Below are 27,932 nucleotides of genomic sequence, written 5' to 3' on the forward strand. Positions count from 1 at the left end.
TTTTACTTATTTGCTTACTAAAAACTGAAGATGGAGCCTAATCAGGGTTTTGATGTCTTGTTCTTGATGTGCCTCAAAAAAATGTACATTCGTTTGTGGGAAATGTAGGAGTAAATTATGTTTCATTAGACCTTTCAGAGTAGTGCTTTAATTATAAGCATATGGAGCACAATTCGGTTGAAACACTTTTAAGTCCCATTGATTTCAGGGGAAGTGTTAAGTACATGTCCCCCCAGTGAAGTCAATGGGACTTCAAAGTACTCTACACTGGCTGCTTTGTATCCCTGCTGTTTAATTATGTTTATGAGGTTATAGCATAACACGCAAAAAGTGTACATTTTTAAAAAGCATCTGTAGTATTTACTGAATTGAGCAGCGGGGGGGAGGCCCTTCAGTCCAATTAATCTTGATAATTTGGGTTGGAGTTTTTGTGCACATTATGAATGCCACCTGAAGGTGATAATTTTAGTGGATAATAAATTTCCTTCAAGCTGTTTTTCAGCCCCATTTTCTATATGGGCCATTAGTAATATGGAAATTGCATAGAGACAGAGAAAATGTTTTCCAAGTGATCACAGATTGCCTTTTTAGAAACCAGGAAGAAGGGGCGGCAGGGGAGCGGAGAGACACCGGTGTTTGGAATCCACATTGCAGTGGTAAGTACTGAAAGGCAACTTTGTGACACAGACAAATGCATGAAAGGCACGACATTTTTTCTTTTGATTGTTCCTGCTCAAGAAGAGCATCCAGGCCGCATTTTTTACACCTATGAATTGCGTTGCAGACATGCACGCAGGAAGAAGTACATCTGAAGTCATGTTTATATCTGTCATCTATCTATCTATTTATCTATCATCTATCTATCTATCATCTGATGATAGATGGATAGATAGATAGATAGATAGATAGATAGATAGATAGATGAAATAAGTAGGATAGATAGAAATAGATAGATGATAGATAGATAATGATAGAGATAGATAGATAGATAGATAGATGATAGATAGATAGATAGATAGATAGATAGATAGATAGATAGATAGATAGATGATAGATAGATGATAGATGATAGATAGATGATAGATAGATAGATAGATAGATAGATAGATAGATAGATAGATAGATGATAGATAGATAGATAGATAGATGATAGATAGATAGATAGATAGATAGATAGATAGATAGATAGATAGATGATAGATAGATGATAGATGATTATCTATCTATCTATCTATGTATCATCTATCTATCATCTATCTATCCTATCTATCCATCTATTTATTTTAGTTTGGTTTTGTGGGGAGAGGGGTTCATTCCTGTTGGGTACTGCATAGCGCACGCTGGAAAAGCCGACCCATGCGATCAGTAGGATTGAACTCTCCACTAATCAACTGGAGAGCAGAGGGTTCAGTTCTCCTGGGTGCTGCTTCCAAGGGGGGAATGTACTGGCAAAGCAAACCCCTGCTGCTAGCAGGATTGAGCCCTCCACTCATCATCTTGTGAGCAGAGAGTTCAATTCTGTTGGGTGCTGCTTGGAAAGTGACAGAAACCAAATGGCTGGTGGAAAATTTGCCAAGTGGAAAAATTCCTACCCAGCTCCCAAAAATATGGCGGCCGACAATTGTTCATAGCAATGTCACATCTGAGCAGAACCTGAAAAGAGTTTGGGTGGGTTGGGAGATCCGGCGAAAGGACAAGAGAGAAGGACCCTCCTGGCTACACCACAGTTAAATATGTCATGGCTACGCTGCCTCCCAGCGATGATTGGTCAGGGGGGCCCCGCCCAGAGCCTGTGATGTAGCTGGGTTGATGCGGAAGGGGCTATCAACTCTCTGCCCCCCCTTGCCGCATCACTGTTGATTTCTGGCTGCCCGGCCTCAATGCCACCCACCAGAAAAGTGAGCGGACTTACGTGCCAAGACTCCGTGGTCAATAAATACACAGACACGAGTATTTTGGTTTATGGGTTCAAATAGGCCACAACTTTATTGGGGAGGCACTGCTGACGCAGACCTCTCCTCTCACACGACGCAGGTGGCGCTGTGGGTTAAAGCCTCAGCGCCTAGGACTTGCCGATCGAAAGGTCGGCGGTTCGAATCCCTGCGGCGGGGTGCGCTCCCGCTGCTCGGTCCTAGCGCCTGCCAACCTAGCAGTTCAAAAGCACCTCCGGGTGCAAGTAGATAAATAGGGACCGCTTACCAGCGGGAAGGTAAACGGCGTTTCCGTGTGCGGCTCTGGCTCGCCAGAGCAGCGATGTCACGCTGGCCACGTGACCCGGAAGTGTCTCTGGACAGCGCTGGCCCCCGGCCTCTTAAGTGAGATGGGTGCACAACCCCAGAGTCTGTCAAGACTGGCCCGTACGGGCAGGGGTACCTTTACCTTTACCTTATTGGGGAGGCACTGCTGACGCAGACCTCTCCTCTCACATGGGTCAACTTTTGACATTTGTGAAAGACTGCCCACCTGTCAGTCGCCTGGGCTGGACCTAGACAAATCAGAGAAGCATTGTACTTAAACGCATTGCAAACTGTGTATGACAAATCGGGTTGGCAAAAAATGGAACTCCACAGCACCATCTGGTGTCACAGTATTAGGATGAATAAACAACACATATAAAGCATTTTTTTCTTTGCCAGTGTAGCTGAGTCCCTGATGTCAACATGATGGCACACCCTATGCACTATGAGGGTGGGAGGAGATAATGATCTGACCCACTAGGCCAGAAAGGACCCCCATCCCTGCCCTACCATTAGATGGCCACTTCAAGTAGCTGATTTCAGGTGTCATGAAGAGGCTGCTTATTGTTAGGTGCTTAATTTATCCTTGTTGCGTTGTTACTGTCTGTCAGGGACCGTGCTACAATGAGGGGGCATGGTGGGAGCTGCCCACTCCCCCTGGCCCTGAATCTCCCCAGGAGCACAGTATGGATTTAGAACAGTGGTTTTCAAAGGGGCATAGTTCAGAAGGCAAAAGCTGGGAAATACTGGATGGGGAACAGCTAGAAGAAGAAACACTGAAAGAGAGAGAGTTAACAGAGTCATAGTCGTTGGATAGCAGTCCTCCTCACCATGGTCGAGAAGAGCTCAGAAAGTTTCAGAACAGAAAGTGCAGCGGGTACAAGATCAGATTACAAGACGTAGGAGCGACGTAGATTAACAGGGATGGAGGGAGGGTAAGACTTAATTTGGAGCACCACCATTTCTAGAGAGATGTGTTTTTTTGTCTTTCGCTGTGATTATTAAAGAATCTAACTGCTAAGAAGATTCCTTTTCCTTTGTTCTGCTTATTTACAGCCATGGGGAAGGAAGCCGCTTCCCTGAAGCCCGACACTGTCAGAAAGGAAAAGAAAGGCTTTGGGCATTGTTTAACTCATGTCAGTGCCAAAATACCTTGATCAGCTTTGCATAATACATACCTTTGCTTTAATGGGGTGGTTGCACCAGACCACCATTCTCAGCTCCATTCTGTGCTCAGCCCTTAGACTGAAGTGGGACAACCATAGAAAGAAGAATGAAACCTGGAAAAATGGGTGGATGAATCCGTCACTGTCAGTTTCTTTCCGTTTCTCTTTTTTTTCCAGTCTTCTGATCATTCTCCCACATTTCTGCATCAGTTTGAAAATTGTCCTCATGAAAATTTGACAGATTTCAATGTGCATTTCTCCTAATAGACACATGATAGTGTGCAATTTTATGTAATACATACTTTTCTTTACAAGCATCACAATATAAGGTATTTTTGTATATTAGTTTTACCAAGATGCATTTTGAAAGCAGGCTTTCCTCTAATAAGCAAACTTTTCTACACATTTTTTTCCTTGTACTGCTGCACTGCAAAATTCAGAGCAGTGCGAATTTTGAATAATAGCTGCCTTTCCATTCATATATTTTCAGGAATTGTGAATTAGGTAGTTTCCCATTAAAATGAAAGCCAAGCAAATTTCTCCCTTATTCCTAGTAGGGAGTAGGTAAAAACTCACTTCATTGTTCTATATTATATTTCAAGAAAACAATTAAACCAGAGGGGTTGAAACAGAAAGCACTCTATGTTGCCTTCTTTAACAACAAAAATCATATTCAGCTTTTATCAACAGCATTATTTTATTTAAAATGAATGTTATGACAAGGTTCAGCTTTTATTTTATCAAGTTGCCATTTTCAGATCTTCTGCATGCTGAGACAGAGTCAGAGCATTGGTGATGAAATGTTTTGTTTTTGGATAATTTCTTATTATTTTTAATATACCCAAACGTCTCAAAGGATGCAGAAAAAGCTTTCCAGTAGATTATTAGAGAATTTTTCAGGACAGGAGAGCAGCTTAGAGTAAAGACTAAAGAGTTCATTTGGTATTCTTCATATGTGTAAAATTAAAATTGACAGGATGTAAATATATTATTCACCAATATGTAATTGAAAAGTAGCCCACGTACCATTTTTCTTATTATTTTTCCTATTAAATCTGTAATAGGAAGATAATTTGTAATCTTAACATTGCTACTAATTTCCCCAACCCAAAGCAGAATACATATTATATCTGTGCAAAACCACTTTCAATATTTTTCTGCAGGGTATATGACAATTAAACAATATAGCTAGTTGGGGTTTTGTGCAAATAAGCAATAATTATTTAGAGACAGCTTTTGGAGGTACTGTCTTAATTGCAGAAAACTCTATCCGCACTGAAGAGGAAAGAACCTTCCCAAAATATATTGTATTAAAACTTTTAAGCCATTTCAGAGCAGGCATTATGTCCTCTTTCACTGCTTTCTTTGATATATTTGTGTTGTTTTGGAGAGCTGTCCTCTCTCCCAGACTGCTGCTTTGCCACTGATGGTCGCTACACTGAGAGGACAGAAAGATCCTGTTTGCCTTCAGAGATAGTTGTTTCCATCTTCCTTGCTCCACTCTCTGGCACTAGGAACCTGCATAGGACACCTGGTGACAGAAGAACTGGCTCAGAGAGAGGGGGGTTCTAGCCGGTTAAGAAGGGCACCATCTCTAGGGGGCCCTGGGGGCCTGAGCACCCACATTTTTGGTTGTGGATGTTCAGCACCCACACCACAGGGCCCCCCAAAACAACTTCTGGTGCCTTGTGGAGCATTGGAAGTCATGTCCGAGGCCTCGCGAGACCTCAAAACCTGGCTTCTGGTGCCCCGTCATGCACTTTGGGCACCCATTATCTGGGGCTCAAGTCGTGCCCCTGCCTGTTAAGTTCCAAAACTAGTAAACTGGTAAAAAATGTAGAAAGGAGATTGTTTGGTGCTCCTCAGCATGGACTACTTCACAATGTGAAGGCATTGAGTAATGCTAATAGATGTACTGACCGGGTTTATGTTCAATTTTTTATGTATTTTAAATGAACCGTTGAATTGTTTAGGGAATTGAGTATGGCATCCTCTTCCAGATGGTAGTGCCCTCCATCTCCCATCTGCCCCAGTCATCCCAATGGATAGAGGTGATGGGAGTTGGGCGTCCAGCAACATCTGAAGAGCACCACATTGGTGGTGGGGCAGAAGAGCTGGGGGGAAAACCACATCTGGCAACCAATGGGTAGCCTGAGAGATGAATTTTCACATCCTTCTAGTGGCTATGCTGCCTCATTTACCAGAAGTGATGTATTGAGCACTGGGAGGCTTAGTTTGGTCAGAATCAAGTATACACTTCCAGAGTTAATGCTAAATACGTTACAGTGGTACCTCTGGTTACATACTTAATTCGTTCTGGAGGTCCGTTCTTAACCTGAAACTGTTCTTAACCTGAACCTAATGGGGCCTCCCACTGCTGCCGTGCCGCCGCACGATTTCTGTTCTCATCCTGCAGCAAAGTTCCTAACCCAAGGTGCTATTTCTGGGTTAGGGGAGTCTGTAATCTGAAGCGTAAGTAACCTGAAGCGTATGTAACCCGAGGTACCACTGTACTTTTGGTAAATGAGCTACCATAGCTGCTATGGCCATGAAATTTTGTGTCCTGGGCTTTTAAGACTTGTCTACCTATGTACTATCTGAAACCAAAGGGGTGTATTGGTTGCCAGATATGAAATATATTGACATTATTTCAGCTTTCCTGCCCCACTGTGGTTCCTCCTGTGCTCAACAAATCATAATAGTCTGGAGCCTGGAACAGGATATTACAGCTAGCATCCAACCCCTTTATAGCCACATTTTCTGGAAACCTAGGGATACATATTATTACAGTGGGTTAAGATTCCTTCCTCTGTATTTTCATCCAACTAGCTTTCTTACAGATAAAAAAACAACTGTAATAACCAATCAATCAGAATCAAATAAAAAAATTGAGACTTCGAGTAATGCTAGGCAGACTCTAGTTTTTTGAGCCTGGTGTGGCAGGCATGAGCCAGGTGATGGGAGTGGAGAGGTGAGATGGGAGACGCCAGTCTCTTCTGCATCAGTAAACTTTGGCAGCTGTCAGAACATGTTTTCTTGAACAACAAGAGCCTTCACAATCAGGGTGTCCATCAGTTAGCACGCACCTATGAAGTCCAGACTCAAAGAGTGGTCAGGATCAAGAGTCCATGACCAATCCATTCTGTCCTCAGTGACTAGTATAAGCATGCACCTTTTTTAAAAAAATATGCATCTATCATGAACTTAATTTTTTGTGTAAATAGGCCTCAAGGTGGATTAGATCATAGATGAGAGCAATACATGCTATCTTAGCTGGGAAGGATACTTGATGAAAGTCGCCACTACCGCTGCTCACTCACTACGAGATAATGTACCTAAATCAGGGATGAGATATCTGTAGCCTTCCAGATGTTGGACTCCAACTCCCATCAGCCCAAACCAGTGTGGCCAATGATCAGGGACAGTACGAATTGTAGTCAGCAAGAATAATAGAATCATAGATTTGGAAGGATCATATAGTCCACACCCCATCAATGCAGGAATATGCGGCTGTGCTTTATGGGGACTGAACCTGCAACCGTGGCCTTATCAGAACTGTGCTCTAACCAACTAAGCTATACAGCAAGTAACTAGAGGACCACAGGTTCCCCACTCCTGACATAAAGGAATGTTGGTATAGTTACTTTTGGTTTGAGGAGGTCCTGGTGTGCCCACGTCTCTGTGGGTGTGCCCTAGCAAGCATACCTGGCAGCAGTGGTGGTTAGCAGTAGCAGTGCTCTGAGCAGTGACAGCTGGCTGAGGGCGGCCATTTTAATTTCCCACAATTATTCTCTCGCCTGCCTTTCTCAAAACCACTTTCTGAAATTTTCGTTTATACCTGCCAACCCAATTATTTAGCTGTTCTCCATCAAGCTTTCCCAGTCACCGACGCTCATTGCCAAAGAATCTTTTTAATTATTTTGAATGCAATAAAGTGTGCCAAATTTTCTCCATAACTACTTATCACTCTCCTAGATTAGGGTATAATAACCTCTTTACTTTTCCCCTTCTTCTGTTTCTAAGATACTACTGATTAAATCATGTTACCATTGCTGTCCTCTGACACGTGCCTTGAAATTCACTAAATAAACCATTTCTTGCCATATGAGAAGCATGTATCCTTTGAACCAATAAGGCATTTTGTAAAGCCATGATGGCCTACATTTCAATCTCTGTGTTTTCTTCTCCCGCTCGTGACCTTCTACATTGCATCCCCCGCCATGAAGACATTTGCTTTCCTTCTCAGGAAACTTCTTATGGTAATACTGTACTTGAACTCCCCATGTGCCTCTTATTCCTCCCTCATATGAATCTGCATTTAAATGGCTGTTTTTCTACACAGCCCATCAGCACTGATTTACTCAGGAAGCAAATCTCATATATTATAACCAGGATTTAATTTCTGAAAAGGAGAGGTGCTGGAACTCAAGCTCATTTGTAAGGCATGTTCCAACCACCCTGTACGTCACACAAACATCAAATGAGGTGGCAAGTTTCTGCATGGACTAGAACACTACAGGCTGCATGTTCGGGTCCTGAGCCATAGGTTGCTTCTATAGGTCCAAAGCAGCACTTCAGATTGATTATGGAAACCAGTTAGTGCCCTGACTGAACTAGCTAATGATTGGTTTCTGGGCTCAATTCAAAGTGCTGGTTTTGACTCGTAAAGCCTTATGCAACTCAGAACCCCTGTTGCTTACAAACCACCTATCTCCACATGAATAAACCTGGGTCCTGCTGGCCTTCATCAGAGGTCCTTCTCCATGTGCCTTACCCAATAAAGGTGTGGAGGGTAGCTCCATAAGAAGACCCACATGCTGTCTTCCATTGAGTTGAGATTCCTGCATTGCAGGTGGTTGGACTTGATGATGGTCTGAAAGCCTTCCAGCTCTACAATTTTATGATTTGCTGGCAAGCAGGAACCAATCCCTGGATCTGTCAGTGTTGAGCGAGGTGTGACTGGCCAAGTGAACTAGAGTGACAACTCTGATTCTCTGGCCCACTCTGCAGGTATGTTAAGTCAAGGTACAGCACCACACCAGTGTTCGCTGCAACTTCCACTGGTTCATTCCTCTAATTGGCCATCAGAATGAGGCCTCCACGAAGCAGCCAAAAGAGGCAGCTCTGCAAGGAAGCACTCCCCAGGGAAAAGCCCAGTGGAGGTGATGTTGAGGCAATGGTGGGAAGAGGTGGAAGCCATCTGGAACCAGGCACTCATGAAGTGAACTACCACCATAAACACACAAACTGAACTTATGTAGAGGTGAGTCTGCACACTTAGGTTAGGGGAACATATTGATATGTGCCAGGTCAGAGAATCTGGGCTCCTTTCAGGCAGCTACAATTCATGCAGTGGTCACCCAGGAAATATTTTTCATTTTCATTGATGGGATCACCCAGTGATCAGGGGCAGCCTGTGCTCAGCTCTAAGTCATGAAGCCACAAGATCTGTAGCAGCCACTGTTTTGGGCACAAGTCCCATGGTGATCACCATTTTTTTTACCACGAGTCTCATGATCAACTGTGAGTCTAGAGGCAACCACTGATGTAGCTATGATTCAATGGTAATGGCCATTCTGACCATGATTCATGTGCATTATCATCATCATTTATTATTTGTACCCCACTCATCTGACTGGGTTGCCCCAGCCACTCTGGGCGGCTATAACTTTGGCTACAACTCATGCAGCAGCTGCCATTTTGGCTATGATTCATCAGGCGATCCCATTGAGAATGAGAGTCATGTGGAGGTGACCAAATTTGGATCCATACATATAGCATGCATCAGTTTTTCTGCAATACCTGGCACTAGCAGAGGGCAACAGAGTACTTCTATATACTGAGCAAAGCACGATCCCTTACTTAATTAAAACGCCTTTTAATTTTGTTTGTGGAATGCTGTCCCAAGGGTAGAACTTTTTGACATCTTCCTTGTCAACTTTCAGGCAACAAGCTAAAACATTTTTATTTACTCAGGCTTTTGTGTTTACATTGGCCTCTATTGTGGTGCTCATCTTTTAGGGTGGCGATGTAGGACTTGCCCTTCTATTGTATTGCTAAATGAATGTTTTAAAAATTTTGCATAGTATGCTGTGTTCTTCTTCTTCTTTTTAATGGCTTTTAATAGATTTTACCTGCTGGTTATTAAGTCTCCTCGGGATTTTTTAAAAATAAAGTGGACAACAAATGCGGTAAAGGATGATGATGATGGAATTTGAAGGACTCTGCATGCTGGAAAAAAAGTTCTCTTATGTTAGAAAATGAGGAGCCAGTGTTTGTTGCATAATTTGGCACTGAGTAGCTTAAAAAGAAACCCCAGAATATCTGGCATGGGGATAATTCTGATGAGGACCATGGCAAGTGCAAACTCCCCCCCCCCATACGATCCCAATTTAGTTATCCTATTTAAATATTTGAAGAGATTTGTAGTGGCAAACTCCAGGACACATTTAAGGTCCAGTTTGGCTGTAGGATAGCAGTGTCTGGGACATATTGGAACAATTTTCTCAACACCTGCTTTTCTATAAGCACCTATACCAGAACAAAAAAAATTCCTTCCAGTAGCACCTTAAAGACCAACTAAGTTAGTTCTTGGTATGAGCTTTCATGTGCATGCACACTTCTTCAGATACTTTCGTGCATGCACACGAAAGCTCATACCAAGAACTAACTTAGTTGGTCTTTAAGGTGCTACTGGAAGGATTTTTTTTTTGTTTTGACTATGGCATACCAACACGGCTACCTATCTGTAACTGCACCTATACCAGGTATAGTTTTATCAGCTCCATGCTATTAATATCAACTAGACTTTTATCCCATATTTCCAGATATGATTTAAGAGTTGACTGTTGTCCTTCAAAGCCTAGAACAACACTGAAAATACTTTACCCATGTATAAAAACACTTTATTCTTTATTTCTTTTTATATGTCCCTTGGTCATGTATTGGTCCAAGTCAGGCTCCAGGGTTTATTTTATGTTATTTTTATGTTATTTTTATTTTATTAGGGATGCGGGTGGGACTGTGGTCTAAACCACTGAGCCTCTTGAGCTTGCTGACTGGAAGGTCAGCAGTTCGAATCCGGGCGGCGGGGTGAGCTGCCATCGCTCTGTCCTAGCTCCTGCCAACCTAGCAGTTTGAAAGCACACCAGTGCAAGTAGATAAATAGGTATTGCTGCAGCAGGAAGGTAAACATCATTTCCATGTGCTCTGACTTCCATCACAGTGTCTCTTGAATCAAAAGTAGTTTTAGTCATGTAGGCCACATGACCTGGAAAAGCTGTCTGCAGATAGTGTTGGTGCTGACCTTTAAAGCCCTAAACGGCCTCGATCCTGTATACCTGAAGGAGCGTCTCCACCCCCATCATCCAGCCCTGACACTGAGGTCCAGCGCTGAGGGCCTTCTGGTGGTTTCCTCGCTGCGAGGTTACAGGGAACCAGACAGAGGGGCTTCTCGGTAGTGGCACCGGCCCTGTGGAATGCCCTCCCAGCAGATGTCAAGGCAATAAACAACTGTATTTTACTTTTCCCTGTTTAGGGAAGTTTTTAATGTCTGATACTGTATTGTTTTTAATATTCGGTTGGAAGCCGCCCAGAGTGGCTGGGGAATCCCAGCCAGATGGGCGGGGTATAAATAATAATAATAATAATGTTTATTATTATTATTATTATTATTATTATTATTATTATTATTATTTTCAGCTCCCTTGGCCTGAAACGAGATGAGCGCCGCACTCCATAGTCAAATTCGACTGGACTTAACCGTCCAGAGCTCCTTTACCATTACCTTTCTTTACCTTATTTTAGTATTTTATTTAATATCTGCCCTTTGTCAGTGGTTCTAGGGCAAGGATACAACATGATAAAAGCAATAAAATACAATGGACAGGAAACAAAGAAAACCAATCATTAAAATCCTATGCAGAATGTAAATAATCATGGCATATTCCCAGAAAGTCTAGACAAAAGGGACCTTGACTTAAATTGCGCTCTTTATGACTATGAAGGCAATAGTTTGGATGAGTGCCTGTGATCCTCATCATGCACATAATTTAGGTCTGTATTATTTGTTTCCTTCACATATTGCATTGGAAGGCATACTTTAAAAGGAAGAAGAAACACAGCATAAGTAGCACACAGCTGCTCACTTCAGCTAGAAGGACCACTATGGAAAACAGTACATTCCCACCACAAACTGTGTTTGAATATTCAGCCATTCAAACCAATGAAAACTAAAATGAAAACTACGTTGAACTGCACATTAGAGCAACACAGAGAAGGAATCGAGAGCTCTAATGTTTTATTTCCAAGACTGATCTGGAACAATGCAAGAAATGGCCCTATAGAAAATCTCTTTATTACAGACATGGCATTTCATCCTCTTCTTCTTTAAAAAATAGCTCCATAACTTGCATTATGCTGTGTGAATAGATTGGCATCACAATGCACCAAACATCCTTGGGAAACACAATTGGTTTTCATTAAAAGATGTTCCATTTGGTATCTATGATACCAAAACCAGGATTTAATTTCTGAAAATGAGAGGGCCCTGGAACTCACACGCTCGTTTCTAAGACATGTTCCAAACATTCACTCTCCTATTTCAAACCTAATGTACCCCATAATATAAATATATAAACCAAAGTAGAAATTGATTGGTGAGATACCAGAGATGTTCGTGCAAAGGATCTGAGCTAAGCTGCTGTTGGCCATTCCATAGAATTCTGCCCTGGGTTTTTGGTGCAAACCATGACACCTTCAAGAAGAGACTAAGCCTCATGGGGAATGATATGTTGGAATCTTATAGATAATATTGCTTATAATGTGTTTTTGCAGTGGTTTGCAAACATGTGGGGTAGCCCAGAATACAAAGCATTCTGGGTCATCTTCTAGGATGTGCACCCACCACTAATGAAACATCTCCCTGAGTAAAAGCAATAAGCTTTTTGGGCATCCCAGAATCTCCATAGACTTTGAAAACTAGTGTTCTAAAAGTCTTCCACACTGCCCCTGCCCTATTCAGTCTGCTCTGGGTTACCACTTTCAGATTTAAGCTATTCTATATGTTAGCGTCTATATGGGACACGGGTGGCGCTGTGGGTTAAACTACAGAGCCTAGGACTTGCCGATCAGAAGTTTGGCAGTTCAAATCCCTGCCACGGGGTGAGCTCCTGTTGCTCGGTCCCTGCTCCTGCCAACCTAGCAGTTTGAAAGCACGTCAAAGTGCAAGTAGATAAATAGGTACCGCTCTGGCGGCAAGGTAAATGGCGTTTCCATGTGCTGCTCTGGTTCGCCAGAAGCGGCTTAGTCATGCTGGCCACATGACCTGGAAGCTGTCTGCAGACTAACGCTGGCTCCCTCGGCCAATAAAGCAAGATGAGCGCCGCAACCCCAGAGTCAGTCACGACTGGACCTAATGGTCAGGGGTCCCTTTACCTTTACCTATATGTTAGCAAGGCCAGAAGAAGAAGAAGGCCAAAAGACGAAGAAGAAGAAGAAAAGTTTGGATCTGATATCCTGTTTTATCACTGCCCAAAGGAGTCTCAAAGTGGCCAACAATCTCCTTTCCCTTCCTCCCCCACAACAAACACTCTGTGAGGTGAGTGGGGCTGAGAGACTTCAGATAAGTGTGACTAGCCCAAGGTCACCCAGCAGCTGCAGGTGGAGGAGCGGAGACGTGAACCCGGTTCACCAGATTATAAGTCTACCGCTCTTAACCACTACACCACACTGGCTCTCTACTTGAAATGGCCTCTTTTTGGATGCAGTTGCTTTGTGCCTTCTCCACAATGATATCATACCATTCAGTAGCAGCCTGTGTAGCAGGGCAGAGATGTCTTCGTGACACCTGCATCACTTCAGCTGTGGATGGAAGAGGAATCTGTGTTAAACTGATTTATACACAGAAGATGGCAGTTCATCTAGTCTAGCCCCTGCAATGCAGGAATCTCAACTGGAGCATCCATGACCGATAGCCTCTGCTTAAAATGATCCAAATCAGCAAGGGGCGGTTTCCATGGATAAATGTTCACAAAACACTATGTGTAATTTTGTCCCAGCTCTTATTTACACACACATTGCCCAGCATAAAAAGAGAGATAGTCTTCGTTATGTCTTATTCGTGTTCGTAGTGAATTTGTAGTGCAAGAAATATAGATTCTTTACTACCAAAAATAAGAGAAATAGGGTATTAAAGAGCTGAACTGTTTCTTTATTGAAGGAGTTGTGGTAAGCTATCTGGTAATACTTGTCAGTGAGATGGTGAGGAGGCCTCATGTCCTAGGAGAGCTCAGGGCGGCTCAGGAAACAACAACAGTAATGGACCCCAGCAAGATGGCAACTCTGAGGGGGGAGGAAGAGAATAGTTTGACTGCTTGTCAGCACAACCCCCGAGATGGGGTTGTGTTCCTTCTGAAGGACCAGATACGTAGCTTAGTAATGTGCCTAGATCCATCTTTGTCCAAGTGTGGTAAGAAAACAACAACAACAAACCCCTCAGAAAATATCTTCTGAGAGGTTGTTGGGCACTACTAGTCTCTCTTCTCAACCCAAGTGACCAGCGAATAGTTCTCTCCCTTTTCCAAAGCCATTGTCCTAAGCACAGCTACCTGAAAGCAAGTTATGTGTACATAGCACATGCTCAGGACTTTCCCCACATGCTCAGGACTGAGGTTCAAGAGAAGCACGATGTTGATAGCAGGAAGCCATTTTGCCAAAGGAGAGAAAAATAAAAAGACCGAGGAAGAAATCAGCATGGTCATATAAGAAATGCTTTTAATTAGCTGAGAATTGAAAGTGCTTTTACAGAGAGGAGGCACACGATTACTTCAGCTGAGCACAAAAGAGGAGCGAGCGGCCGCGGCATTAGGAAGACAAAAATTATGAAAAGAATGGCAATTAGTAATACAAAGCTTGGAAATATGGTGATGTAAGGCAAGGCTTTAAAGCTGTGGGACGGAAAACATGAGACGATTGTAATGTAAGGAACACAAAGCAATAAGAGGTGACAAAATGGAGGCTCAAGCCAGGCTTTTAGTCAACGTTAACAAGGAAAGCTGCAGGCCTGTAAAGGGAAGATACAGATTAATGAATGTATTCAGTTATTATGGATGTTCAGATGTCAGAAGAGTCTAAATGAAATTTGCCCGAGAGTAAGAGGGGGAAAAAATAGGTGCAGTAATCATGAAGTCATGGGCAATTATGCTCTTCATCTCTTGGAAGATAGGAAGATCCCAGAGGACTAGAGAAAAATAAGCATAATACTAGGAATTCTTGATGGGAAAGCTTTATAAGTATTAAGAGATTACTATTTGGTAAATGATCAGAGAACATTATGAGAACTAGCAGCCACAGGATATAATGCAGGCAAGGGGTGGTGGTGGCAGTTTGGGTTTCATCAAGAGCAAATCATGGCAAAGGAACCCATTTTACTCTACAGCGGGTGGCACTGTGGTCTAAACCACTGAGCCTCTTGGGCTTGCCGATTGGAAGGTCAGCGGTTTGAATCCCCGCAATGTAGTGAGCTCCCATTGCTCCGTCACAGCTTCTGCCAACCTAGCAGTTCGAAAGCACACCAGCGCAAGTAGATAAATAGGTACCGCTGCAGCGGGAAGGTACATGGCATTTCTGTGCACTCTGGCACTCATCACGGACCTCTGTGTGCCAGAAGCAGTTTAGTCCTGCTGGCCACATGACCCGGAAAGTTGACCGTGGACAAATGCCGGCTCCCTCATCCTGAAAGTGAGATGAGCACCCAACCCCATCACCCAGAACGTGGCAGGCCTTAAAAGTAGGAGAGCAAAGAGCTCAAAGACTTCTTCTTTGAGGAACAGTACTTCAATAATATGAAGCACCTATCATTTCTATGCTGGACCACAAAGCCATATTCCTAGCCCCCTCACTTGTAAAGCTTAGATCCTTACAATACTCATCTATATCTTATTCCTGGTTCCTTATCTTCTCCTTCTTGGGTCCCCTCCCCTCAGTTACAGAGAAAAAGCTGCTATAGAGTGGAGAAAGGAAATGTGGTTGTATAAATCAGTCCCAAAATCACCCATAAAGTTGATTATTTGATGGGTACAGGGTTGTGAATGTATATCTATTGGCCTCAACTTAATGGGTTACAAACTGGCAATCCAATCTAAAACGTTCCCCCAATAGTAAAAGTTAATATATCCCCCAAATAAAACTATTCATCACCTGTTGTGGTGATCCATCTTGACAGGGCTGAGATGCCGTCTGACTGTTAACTGCTTTTGGCTTTACCAAGACTTAAAGAATATCCTCTTTGTGACATCACACATGATATCAGAATGGCATGTTTGCATTCAACCTAGACTATCTCCATGCCAACAGCAATGGCCAGTAAACCTCTGCAGCCAAGTAACCATCAGCCTGACTACCCAGTTGTTTCTATCTAGACTATTGGATGTTCATTTTTTGCTCTCATAATCAAAGCCTGAAGAAGAGCTGTGTATCATCGGAAAACCTGCTTCCACTGTTAAAGAAAACTAATTGTCAGGGATTGGGCAGAGGAGGAATAGTAGAGACCATGTCCCCACCCTGACCCTTCCCGGGAGGAGGAAGAGGAAGACCGTATAGATTTACAACAGGGGTTTGAGGGAGGTAGCAGCTCAGAGGCAGATGAGGGGGTAAAGTTGGGAAATCATGGGAGAGTCAGAACAACAGCCAGCTGATACATTGACATTAGAAAGCATTCCAGACGCTCCATCTCCCAGAACCTGGCAAGCCTTAAAAGTAGGAGAGCAAAGAGCTCAAAGACAGAGGGCACATAGCAGCACCTGTACAGGAAGTGATGATGATGACAAAAATGTGGAAGAGGGAGAGACAGCATATAGATTCAAACAGAACAATGTCATTATCCAAGAGGATGGGTTCTATAGCCTCTCTCTGTAAAGTCTGAAAGAAAAACGGACTGTAAGATTGTAACTTTTTCTTGTCTTCATACTTTCTGGGCAACCAGCTGGGAGCCACTCACAGCATCCTGACAGCAGAGAACAAAGAGCAATAGTCATTTAAATTATATAATCTCCGATCTTTCTCCGATGAAAATAGGGATGTCCCATTCCATAATGATAATTGTATTACTGGTACCCCGCAACATCTTATTGGGTTACCCCAGCCATTCTGGGCAGCTTCCAACATATATGAAAACATAATAAAATATTAAACATTTTTTTAAAAAATCTTCCCTATACAGCATTGCCTTCAGACGAAAATAGGGACATCCTAAGGAAAAGTGTGACATTCTGTGATCAAATAGGAAACCGAGATGGCTTCTCTAAATCCAGAACATCTCTGGAAAATAGGGACACTTGAAGGGCTTGAAATTATGCTGGAAAACTATTTCCCATCATCCTTGGCCATTCACATGCTGGCTGGAGCTAATGGGTGTTGGGGGTCCAGCAGCTGTTGGAGAGCAAGTTCCCATTTGCTTCTATGTGAAAAAAGAAAGTTTTGCACTTAGGTCACTGTTGCAGTAAGGACTGCCCTCCGGCTCTGACACCAAGGGACTCAGACCCTCTGATAAGCATCTTGTGCATGCTTGAGAGAGACGTGTCCAATGTGTGTGGGTGCATAGACCACATGGAGGTGCCCTGCATACAGGGGTGAACGAAGGTGCCGTGACACTCGGGGCAGGGTGTCACTACGTAGGGTGCATACGCCATATGTAGCAATGCCGCACATGCACTGTACATAGCGGTTTGCTGGCGCCGCCCCTCTAGTGCCGTACGGACGGTGCCAGGATCCCCCCGTCGCCGCTGCAGCCACGAACGGAGGATCCTCTACATGCAGCTGTAGCAGCGGCAAAGGGATCCCACCACCGCCTGTACAGTGCTGCCGGCAAACCGCTATGTACAGCTCATGTGCAGTATCGTTATGTACAGCGTATGCATGTGACGCCGCACATGCACTGTACATAGTGGTTTGCTGCTGGCTCTGGGATCCTCTACTCGCAGCTGCAGCCGCGAACGGAAGATTCTCCACATGCGGCTGCGGTGGCACGATGGCTGCTTGTCACACGCATCCAGACATGGCACCCGGGTCAAACCCCAGGCCCCCACCCAGGCCCCCCATTGCGATGCCAGTGCCTACATAAACAGAGAACTTTTTAAATATGCATCTTCTCCTGCCATGTAATAACTACTGTTAAAATGACTGCAGTGCTAGTAACCTTGGCGTTATTGTGCTGGATTACATCATAAGAGTTGCCGCCAGTGCTTTTTTTCTGGGGGGATGAAGGGGTACACGTACCCCTAAACATTTTGTAAACATTTGTACTTTCATCCAGTGGTACCTCGGTTTAAGAACAGTCCGGTTTAAGAACGATTTGGTTTACCCACTCTGCAAAACCGGAAGGAGTGTCCTGGTTTGAGAACTTTACCTCAGTCTAAGAACAGAATCCGAATGGTGGAAGGGCACTGGTGGCGGCGAGGCCTCATTAGGGAAAGCGCGCCTGGGTTTAAGAATGGTTTCGGTTTAAGAACAGATTTGCGGAACGGATCAAGTTTGTAAACTGAAGTACCACTGTATTTATCTTTCCCGATTTGAACTATAAAATGGTGATTTTCTTGAGTCAAAATGAGAGTACCCCGAAACATTTTTTTAAGGGATAAAAAAAGCACTGGTTGCCGCCATATTTTACCTGAAGCAAAAATGCCAAGCAAACATGGAGGTTCCTGAAGAATTTCGAGGGAAGCATTTTCAGGCAGAGAAATTCCTCAGGGGGCTCCACACACACCTATTCATTACTAAATTATCATTACCAAACATCTGCTACTTATAATGGATGCTGACATTACAGTACGACGACAAAGTGCCAAGGAGAAGTTCAATCCCTCCTCCCAGGCTCACAGTGAATAAATGGAAATTGCTCTCTGGGCTTATAAACAAGCAAATACAGGGAAAAGTTACTATAGCAGAGTCGAGTGTTTCAGTGTTAATTTTCTGCCTGTGGAGGAAAGGAAATGAGTGTGATCATTTTTGACAAATCACCTTTGGTAGCCCATAGGAGAGTACACGTTTGTATTTGCATTTTATACTGAATATTTTAACAAGTCATTATGAAAAACAAACACTCCTTTGCTTTAATATTAAGGGGTGATTTAGGTGCAGAACGATAATGGCAAAGGTGGCTTTTTCTTTAGCAACAAAGATTATGCCTCCGTTACCCCAAACTCAAAGCATGTATTAGGATTAAACACACATGCCAATGGTTAAGATTAAATAGGAACAGCTGGTAAATTGCCAACTTATCCTTGAGGAAATTATCGGGTTTTCTACAAGAACCGTCTCAGGTAAGGGGGAAAGATGATTAGAGAAGGAAAAGGAGATTTCTTGACTGGGGATCAATAGGTGAGCAAAATCTCTACTGGGCCCCTGTGGTGGAAAACAAGATGGCAGCCTCCTCTTTACACTTACAGAAGCAGATCAGAAGGCAACTGGATCTTAATTCAATGGTGGGAGTGTCCTTCATTGCAACAGAGGGAAGCAGGCTAGTTTACGGGGTTGTTGTTGTTTAGTCATTTAGTCGTGTCCAACTCTTCATGACCCCATGGACCAGAGCACACCAGGCACTTCTGTCTTCCACTGCCTCCCGCAGTTTGGTCAAACTCATGCTGGTAGCTTCGCGAATACTATCCAACCATCTCGTCCTCTGTCGTCCCCTTCTCCTTGTGCCCTCCATCTTTCCCAACATCAGGGTCTTTTCCAGGGAGTCTTCTCTTCTCATGAGGTGGCCAAAGTATTGGAGCCTCAGCAGACCATATTTTGCGCTCTCCTCTTTCACCCTCATTAAAAGGTTCTTTAATTCCTCCTCACTTTCTGCCATCAAGGTTGTGTCATCTGCATATCTGAGGTTGTTGATATTTCTTCCAGCAATCTTAATTCCGGCTAGGGATTCATCCAGCCCAGCGTTTCACATGATGAATTCTGCATATAAGTTAAATAAGCAGGGAGACAATATACAGCCTTGTCATACTCCTTTCCCAATTTTGAACCAATCAGTTGTTCCACATCCAGTTCTAACTGTAGCTTCTTGTCCCACATAGAGATTTCTCAGGAGACAGATGAGGTGATCAAGCACTCCCATTTCTTTAAGAACTTGCCATAGTTTGCTGTGGTCGACACAGTCAAAGGCTTTTGCATAGTCAATGAAGCAGAAGTAGATGTCTTTCTGGAACTCTCTATATTTAGTTTTCTAGTTTTCTCCATAATCCAGTTTACGGGGTACTACATACTGAAAACCATACCAAAATGTGTAGTTTAGGGAAAGGATACATACAAAACGTAAACCATTTGAATACAATTTGTTTCATTTTTATTTTTAATCTGCAAAAAAGAAGAAGAGGGGATTAAGCCTATCATGGAGCACAAATGAAACCTACACCAAATGAAAATGGTCTTATCTGACAAGCCTTACTTCAGGAGTGAAGTTTTCAGTGTGGCACAGTAAAGAAAAGTACATCAGTAGATCTTAAAGAACTCTTATCCGGAGTCCTCCTAAGAAACTTGAACTCCTTGTTTCATTCCCACTAATTCCTTCTCTTGTTTTTCGCTCCAAGTCACCAGGTATGTATCCCCTTACCCCTTCCATCTGCTCTGTTCTTATGAGGCTTTTTTTATAAAAAAAATTCCAGACTAAAATTGCTGGTTGCTAAGCAACACCACCTCCCACCTTCCCCCAGGGCAACCTTTTACTTATAAATATGGAAAGCATGAGTATTGTTTTAGACTTTTTAAAGATTCATATGCCACATGTTTGCCTAGTAACACATGCGGGGCAGGAGAGTCACACATATTAACCCGTTCTTGATTAAGAGGGTGGCCCTATGTTCCCTGCTGTCCCCATCTGAACTAACAATGCCCCTTTCCCTCAGTTCCATGAGGTCACTACATAACCTATGTGTCAGGGAACTGCCATTGGAGCCAGAGGCGGAGGGAAGGCTCCAGAGGGATGCCGGAGAGGGTCCCAGTAGGGAGAGAGGCAGCCCATCTGCTGGGGAAGGAAATCAGCGTAGCACCAGTGGAGAAGGGGGGCAGATGGGGGAATCGGCGAGGGGGCTCCAGGACTCCTCGCCGGAGACCAGCGGGGAGAGCACGGGTGCTCCGCTGCCCACACCCTCCCTGCGCAGAAGACTTCCGCGCAGGGAGAGTAGGAGGAGACTTGGCGTCAAAGAACTTCTTTGCTGGAAGAAGTTCAAGAAACGCCCACTGACGGATTCTGCCAGTGATTGATACAGCCACGGATGGGTGCTGTCTGGACAGAAAGGGTTCACCCAGGTAACCCAGCCAGGTGTGGCGACAACTTACGCACGAGCAACCCCTAGAACCATTACACTATGGAATGGTGCAGTCCTAGTTTGGGACTGGCTCTCGGGAGAGAGCTGTGCATGATTATCCCATACAATCATTTACAACATATGAGAGATGAGCTTTAAACAGATACAAAAGAGAGGGCAGTTGGAAAAGAGGGAAACTCCAAGTCTTTTATACCAGAAAGGAGGGAGCCCAGTCCTATTTATGTGTGCTCAGAAGTACCTGGAACATACTTTCCAGATATGTTTAAGATTGCTGTCCAGACTAGATGTCCTAAGCAAGGCCATGCAAGATGCTTTTTTTTTTTTACATGCCAAGGAATTTGGGGTAAGATGGGAGCAAGGGAAGTAATTGAAAAGGGGATGCTGAAGACAAGATCATTTCCTCACTGTGTGAGAAGAACCGCACTTTGGTCTATTTCTAAAGCCCTCTTCAGTGTCCCATCAGCAGGTCAAGAATCATATAGGGGGGTGTGGCGTTTGCCCTCCTAGGTGTGTGACATCATACTGGGTTCATAAGGAAAGGGTTAACTAATTGTAAAATGCCTAACCAATAGGAACCCAAGGGAAGGAGTTAGAGTTAGAGTTATTAAGAAGAGTCTGGAGTTAGAGAAGAGAGAGAGAGGATACGTCTGTGGGTTAGGCTAGTCTGATGTGAGAGAGTGAGAGAATCTGTTAAGAGGAGTCAGTCAAACAGTTGAGATAATCAGTCAGAAGGTATTAGGAAGGTATAGGCCGGTAAAGAAACTAAAGTTAAGAAACTGACCAGAATATTATCTGAGAAACCATAAACTTGTTAATACTTACAAAATAAACTTGTTTATTTGGGTCAATTTAAACAACTGTCTGGACTCAGTGTGTACCCGAGAGTAACGGGTTGGTGGCAACAAGGAAGCGAGCACAGTGGTGGCACAGGGATCAATAGACCGTCAAACATCCGGGGACCCTGTGTGATCACCACAGGGGGTCATTGGGATAAGTGCATAACCAGGCACACCATCTAGGGAGGGGGCCAAATTCAGTGAGGGGGCCGACTCCACTCAAAGTTCTGCAGCAGCTGTGTGTGCATGCCATGGGGCTTGTTTGTGTTATGTGTGCAAGCCACGGGGTGGCCACACAACACACCTCCTGGTGTGTGTGAGTGATGTCGGCACGCCATGGGGTGTGTTCACACAGTGGGCTGACATCACATGGTCCCAGTCCCCTTCAAACAGGAATGACTATAAGGGAGGAGCTAGCACATTGATCCCTTCACCTTGCCCCTCCTCATGTGACTCATCACATGACTCCTCTCGCCCCTCCTCATGTGACTATTTTACTTGCTGATGGAACACCTGAAGAGGCTCAAAACAGGGTGCATCTGAGCCCAAACTCTTGAAATATATCTGGAAACTGAGAGTTTCCTATCTAAGAAAGATATATATTGTCGTTCTCCCATTTTTTATGCACTTCAATGCAGCTAATAGGATGGCATTACTAACTATTGACAGACAGTTAACAACATTCCTTTCAACGCGTGACAGTTTTTCACAAAAAAACACGAAAATAAATTTGTGTTTGCATTTCACATAAACACGTCTTCAGAAACCTACTGCTTTTATGGGCTTGCTGTATATTTCATTAGTTGATGTCATTAACATAAAGAAGAGATGCTCACCCATTATAGATCATTACGGAACCACTGGGTTCAATTTATGGTGTCTCTGATCAGAAATTCATGCACACACACTTAACAGTTATTGCCACAGACATAAAGCAAGATCCTTCGTGTGCCTACTCAGGAGTAAGCCCCGCTGGGTTCAAGAGGACTTACTCCCAGGTATAATTGAGTATAGGATTGACACCTAATACATCTATGACAGGTAACATGAGGGAGGACGACACAAAAATGCATTACCCAAAATAAAACAAAGTCACATATTTTGCTGAACTCCAGAAAACAATTCAAACACAACATGGCACAACTGTGGCTGAATAATAAAGGCTATCTAACAATAGTCTGGCACAACTGTGGCTGAATAATAAAGGCTATCCACACTTAGCTACTCTTGCTTTTACTAGATGGATGCTCATTTATTCTGGTATTTTCACTAAAATACTAGAGCTGGTCTGAATATTCTTCAGTCATCATCTTGGGATAGAAACTAGCAATTTTAGTGGGGAACAATTTTATCTCCAAGAAACACGTAGGCTACAATCCAATGCCAGGTTTTCTGGAAGTCTTCGCTTCTTCTATTAATTTTTTTCCCCAGTCCACCAGCATTTCCTATATCAGTGACATTTCCTCCTCCTGGATGCTACTTTCTCCTCACAACAGCGAGAGAAATCATGCAATGACTGTGATTCATGGTGCGCGAGGAAGTGCACTGCCACTACACTCTACCCAACTGGTTGTGGTTGTGTTGCTCCTCGCCAGGACTGTGTTGAAGCAGGGCAGCAGCAACACTGGGGGAGCATCAGGTAGTGAATTGTTTTGTAGGGGGAAAAATAGGGCCAGAGGCGCTAGCTTGCAGAGTCGCGCATGTGACTTCGTAACATCCCAATGTCACGTTCATGAGCTTCATGCCTTCCTCCCTAAGCTGGGCAGAAGCTTCCTGGGCTTTGGGATGGAGGCGCTAGGCTTCTGACAGGATCTAGGTTTCAAACAGAAGTGATCGAAGGGAAAGTGAAACTACTGAAGGCCGCATACAGCATACTATTAGAATGGGAGATGAAAGATGAAGAGGTAAAATCAGTTATGATTAAATGGGCACAAGATGTAGGTAACAGCATTATGATGGAAGATTGGGAAAAATTATGGAAAACTGATTTAAAATTTATAGATTGTTCCCTATTGAAGGAGAATTACATGAAGATGATGTACAGATGGTACACGACAAGTTCAAATACATGTTGAAAGTGTAAGGAAAAGGAGGGGACATTTTATCGTATGTGGTGGGATTGTAAGGTAATTTTTAAAAATTGGGAAATGATATACAATGAATCGAAGAAAATGTTCCATTTAACATTTGTTTAAAAACCTGAAGCATTTTTGTTAGGGATTGTAGGGAAAGATCTGCCAAAAAAGCTGAAAAACATCTTCATGTATGCGACAACGGCTGTGAGAGTTTTAATAGCACAAGGATGGAAGACTGAAGAAACCCCAACTAAAGAATCATGGCAAGAAAAATTGATGGACTATGCAGAACTGGCAAAACTGACATACTGACAAGCTACGGGACAAGGATAACTGTGACTTTAAAGATGAATGGGAACCCATTACAAAGTATTTGAAGACGCAACAAATCGGACTAGACTTCCTTGGCTGGCTTTGAATAAACATTCACAAACTTTTTATTGATAATAATCAGCTAAATAGTTTGAGGATCTATGTAACATGCAGAAAACAACATTTTTAGAGAAATCAAAGACTGGAACTGAGGGAAGTCAGGGGGTTGGGTGGGTTCTGTGGGGGGGAGGGGGAGGAAAAATGGGGGAAATAAGGATGATATGTTTCTGGATAATTTGTTTTAATTTTGAATAAAAAAAAGTTATTTTTTTAAAAAAGGAATCAGCGTATTTTTACATGAGTAGAAAGCGTCATTTTATTTAAAATGCATCTCTGGGTTATTTGTGGGGCATAGGAATTCGTTCATTTCGAGTCTACCACCCTTAATCACTACACCACACTGACTCATCTTCAGGCATCTTTGTGGACAGGCGAAAATCGTTCATTCCCCCATATAGTCCAGCCCTCCACAAGGTCTGAGGGACAGTGGACTAGCTCCCTGCTGAAAAGGTTTGCTGACCCCTGATATAAGAAATGGGCCCCACCTGCTATCCTGCTCCCTAAAATATCACTGGTTTGCTCATTTCTATCTCAATTACTTTGATAAAATACATATTTTGTTACATGCAAATGGATTTGTTGCTGCTGTTGTTGTTGTTGTTGTTGTTTAGTCGTTTAGTCGTGTCCAACTCTTCGTGACCCCATGGACCAGAGCACACCAGGCACTCCTGTCTTCCACTGCCTCCCGCAGTTTAGTCAAACTCAAACCTATGCCTTCAACAACACTGTCCAACCATCTCGTCCTCTGTCGTCCCCTTCTCCTTGTGCCCTCCATCTTTCCCAACATCAGGGTCTTTTCCAGGGAGTCTTCTCTTCTCATGAGGTGGCCAAAGTATTGGAGCCTCAGCTTCAGGATCTGTCCTTCCAGTGAGCACTCAGGGTTGATTTCCTTAAGAATGGAGAGGGTTTGATCTTCTTGCAGTCCATGGGACTCTCAAGAGTCTCCTCCAGCACCATAATTCAAAAGCATCAATTCTTTGGCGATCAGCCTTCTTTATGGTCCAGGTCTCACTTCCATACATCACTACTGGGAAAACCATAGCTTTGACTATATGGACCTTTGTTGGTAAGGTGATGTCTCTGCTTTTTAAGATAGCATCTTAAAAAAGCAAATGGCTTTAGATACCTATTAAGTCCCTAAATTACCATATAGCATATATTCAACACACAAAAAAGCGACAATTTGTTGATGACAAAGGACAGCTGGACATATAAAGGGCCCCATTACCTTCAGTATTTTAGAGCTTCATCAAACCTAAATCCGGCCCTACATACACAAATGTGCAGAGATTCAGTACTGTAAGCTGGCCCTCACAGGATGCCACAGGATGTGACAGCCTTGAGCTCAATGGCCTTCCTTTTTACCCTGCCAGCCAGTGTTGTGCACTCCCTCCTGAAAAGGCTGCCTCCTGCAGATGGCAGCCACCGTTAATCCTGCTTAGCGTGAGGCCGGATGCTGACAGCAGCGTCAAAACGTTCGAAACCGGTGTTGTTGCTCAGGAAACAATGGAATATTTTCCCCCCTAAGTGCAACTAAAGGTAGAGCACAAAATTAGCCATGTCATTCGTATTGTGCCGCAAACCGACAAGGCCCCCAACTATAATTGCATGTGCGGCATTTTACGTAATTTTCTTGTCACTTGTAACGGGTGACATTGATGTCGCAAGCCTTTTAACCACCTTTTTTCAATAAAAAAAAAGGAAAGATGCTAACAAAAGCAAAACCATAAAAGTATAGGAATTGTGGAAGGAAGCTGGGGGCGATGAAACGAAGATGCTATATTCACAAAGGGTGCATTAATAATAGACATGTGTGGGAGACAGCGAAGTATGTTGGGAAAGTGTGGCTTCCAATTAATGGGAGGAAAGTAGAAGGGAGCCAATTTTAAATCAGAGCAACGTTCTGGCTAATGTAGGCTTTATATCTGAAACTGCTTGCCAAAGAAGACCCGGCTCTGATGACCTTCTGCTGGTAGGTGGAAGGTGTATTAACAGGTTGTATTTATTGATTTTAGTGATGATTTTTACCTGGCTTGGTTTACATTTTCTTGTCTTTTTACTTAGTATGTTGTTATTCTTATTCTTACATATTTCCCTCAAGACAGCTTATAGTAGGGTTGCCATAATCCGGACAGAAAAGTCGTTGAGCTATTTTTCAAGTTTTGGCCAAAGAAATTAGGCATTTTTGAGCTTTTTCTGAGGAAAATCGACAAGAACAACACGGCCGACATGGGCTGCCATACATCCGGATTTTTCCGGACATTTCGTCGATTTACACCCATACTCTGCTTGCAGCTCAATATTCTGAAAATGTCTGGGAAATTCTAGATATATGGCAACCCTACTTATAGATAAAAATAAAAACTTCTAAAAACGTTGGGGGGGGGTTAACACATTTTATGCCTAGACTTAAAAGCATAGCTGTCAACTTTTCCCTTTTCTTGCTAGGAATCCTATTCGGAATAAGGGAATTTCCCTTTAAAAAAGGGAAACATTGACCGCTATGCTTAAAAGGCAGGTTACAATATTTACAGACAAATGTACCAGAAAAAAACTCAATTAAATGTAGGGGGACAGAAATCACCAAGACCCACAGCAACTTTCAAGTGGTCAGTGGGAAAAAGACATGGAAACCTTTGGTCTAGGTCAGGCTTTCTCAAACTTGGCCCTCCAGGTGTATTGAAACTACAATTCCCATCATCCCTGACCACTGGTCCTGCTAGCTAGGGATCATGGGAGTTGCAGGCCAAAAACATCTGGAGGTCCAAGTTTGAGGAAGCCTGGTCTAGATAATTAGTGTTTCACCCTAGCCTTCTAATTGGCTAGACCTGCTTTCCTAAATGTCAGTCATTGCGATGACTTCAATCATTGGCTAAAAGCTCTGAAAGGCAGAAACTAGCTAGCTTCTCACAAAGGCAATAGGGAGAATAGTGCCCGCACATTTTGTGTCATATCTCAGGTTCTGCAGATGCTTGAAGCTTGCAAGGAAGGAAGGAAGGAAGGAAGGAAGGAAGGAAGGAAGGAAGGAAGGAAGGAAGGAAGGAAGGAAGGAAGGAAGGAAGCCAGGAATCTCAGAGATATGGTTCATGGGGAAGGCGACTGCTCCCTGCATGGACACCCATGTTTGATGCTTAAATATATGTGGAGATCATCACTATTTGCATTTTTCATTCCTGTAGTGTGGCTACTCTCTTCCATAGAATTCAAACTGTAATGCAATAAAACACAATGTGAGAAATAAAAGAAGGAATTAAAATACAATTAAAAATCATTATGTGTATTCAATGCAATGAATGTGCTGTTTCCCCTTGTTGAGTAACAAATCCACAAACATGCCATCAGTGTCATTTAGAAAAAAAACCTCAAAAACAATCCTGAAGACCACGGTTTGGTAACCCTTGATCTAGACTTTTGATTTTGATTTTTTTCTTCTGCAGGTCTTTCCTGGTAAAGTGTTTAATACAGTGGTACCTCAGGTTACATACGCTTCAGGTTACATACGCTTCAGGTTACAGACTCCTCTAACCCAGAAATAGTGCTTCAGGTTAAGAACTTTGCTTCAGGATGAGAACAGAAATTGTGCAGCGGCAGCACGGCGGCAGCAGGAGGCCCCATTAGCTAAAGTGGTGTTTCAGGTTAAGAACAGTTTCAGGTTAAGAACGGACCTCTGGAACGAATTAAGTACTTAACCCGAGGTACCACTGTACTCCATAGAAAATTGAGGCATCTAGCTGTGATTGGGGAGTAGAGTCACAATTAAAAGGCATATTGTATTATTGAAACATGGTTCTAGGAAGTTTGCAAGCCTAAGAAAGCAGAAGTGCCAGGACAAACTCGTGTATTTGGCCACCTAGTAAATCAGTGC

The 27,932-nt window shown here is 43.3% G+C and overlaps 2 long non-coding RNA genes across 2 annotated transcripts in view; one reads left to right on the forward strand and one right to left on the reverse strand.

Moving 5' to 3' along the window:
- The window catches only part of LOC309373836, a 265,180-nt gene that overhangs the window by 35,990 nt on the left and 201,258 nt on the right, over positions 1–27,932 (forward strand). The window lies entirely within an intron of this gene.
- On the reverse strand, positions 13,593–15,679 carry LOC309373871. Its single transcript, XR_014170258.1, has 2 exons — positions 15,602–15,679; positions 13,593–13,744 (listed from the first exon to the last, which is right to left on the reverse strand). It is a non-coding gene; the product is annotated as an uncharacterized lncRNA (long non-coding RNA).

This window comes from Podarcis melisellensis (assembly GCF_964234715.1).
Source record: "Podarcis melisellensis genome assembly, chromosome: 7".
Lineage (NCBI taxonomy): Eukaryota > Metazoa > Chordata > Lepidosauria > Squamata > Lacertidae > Podarcis > Podarcis melisellensis.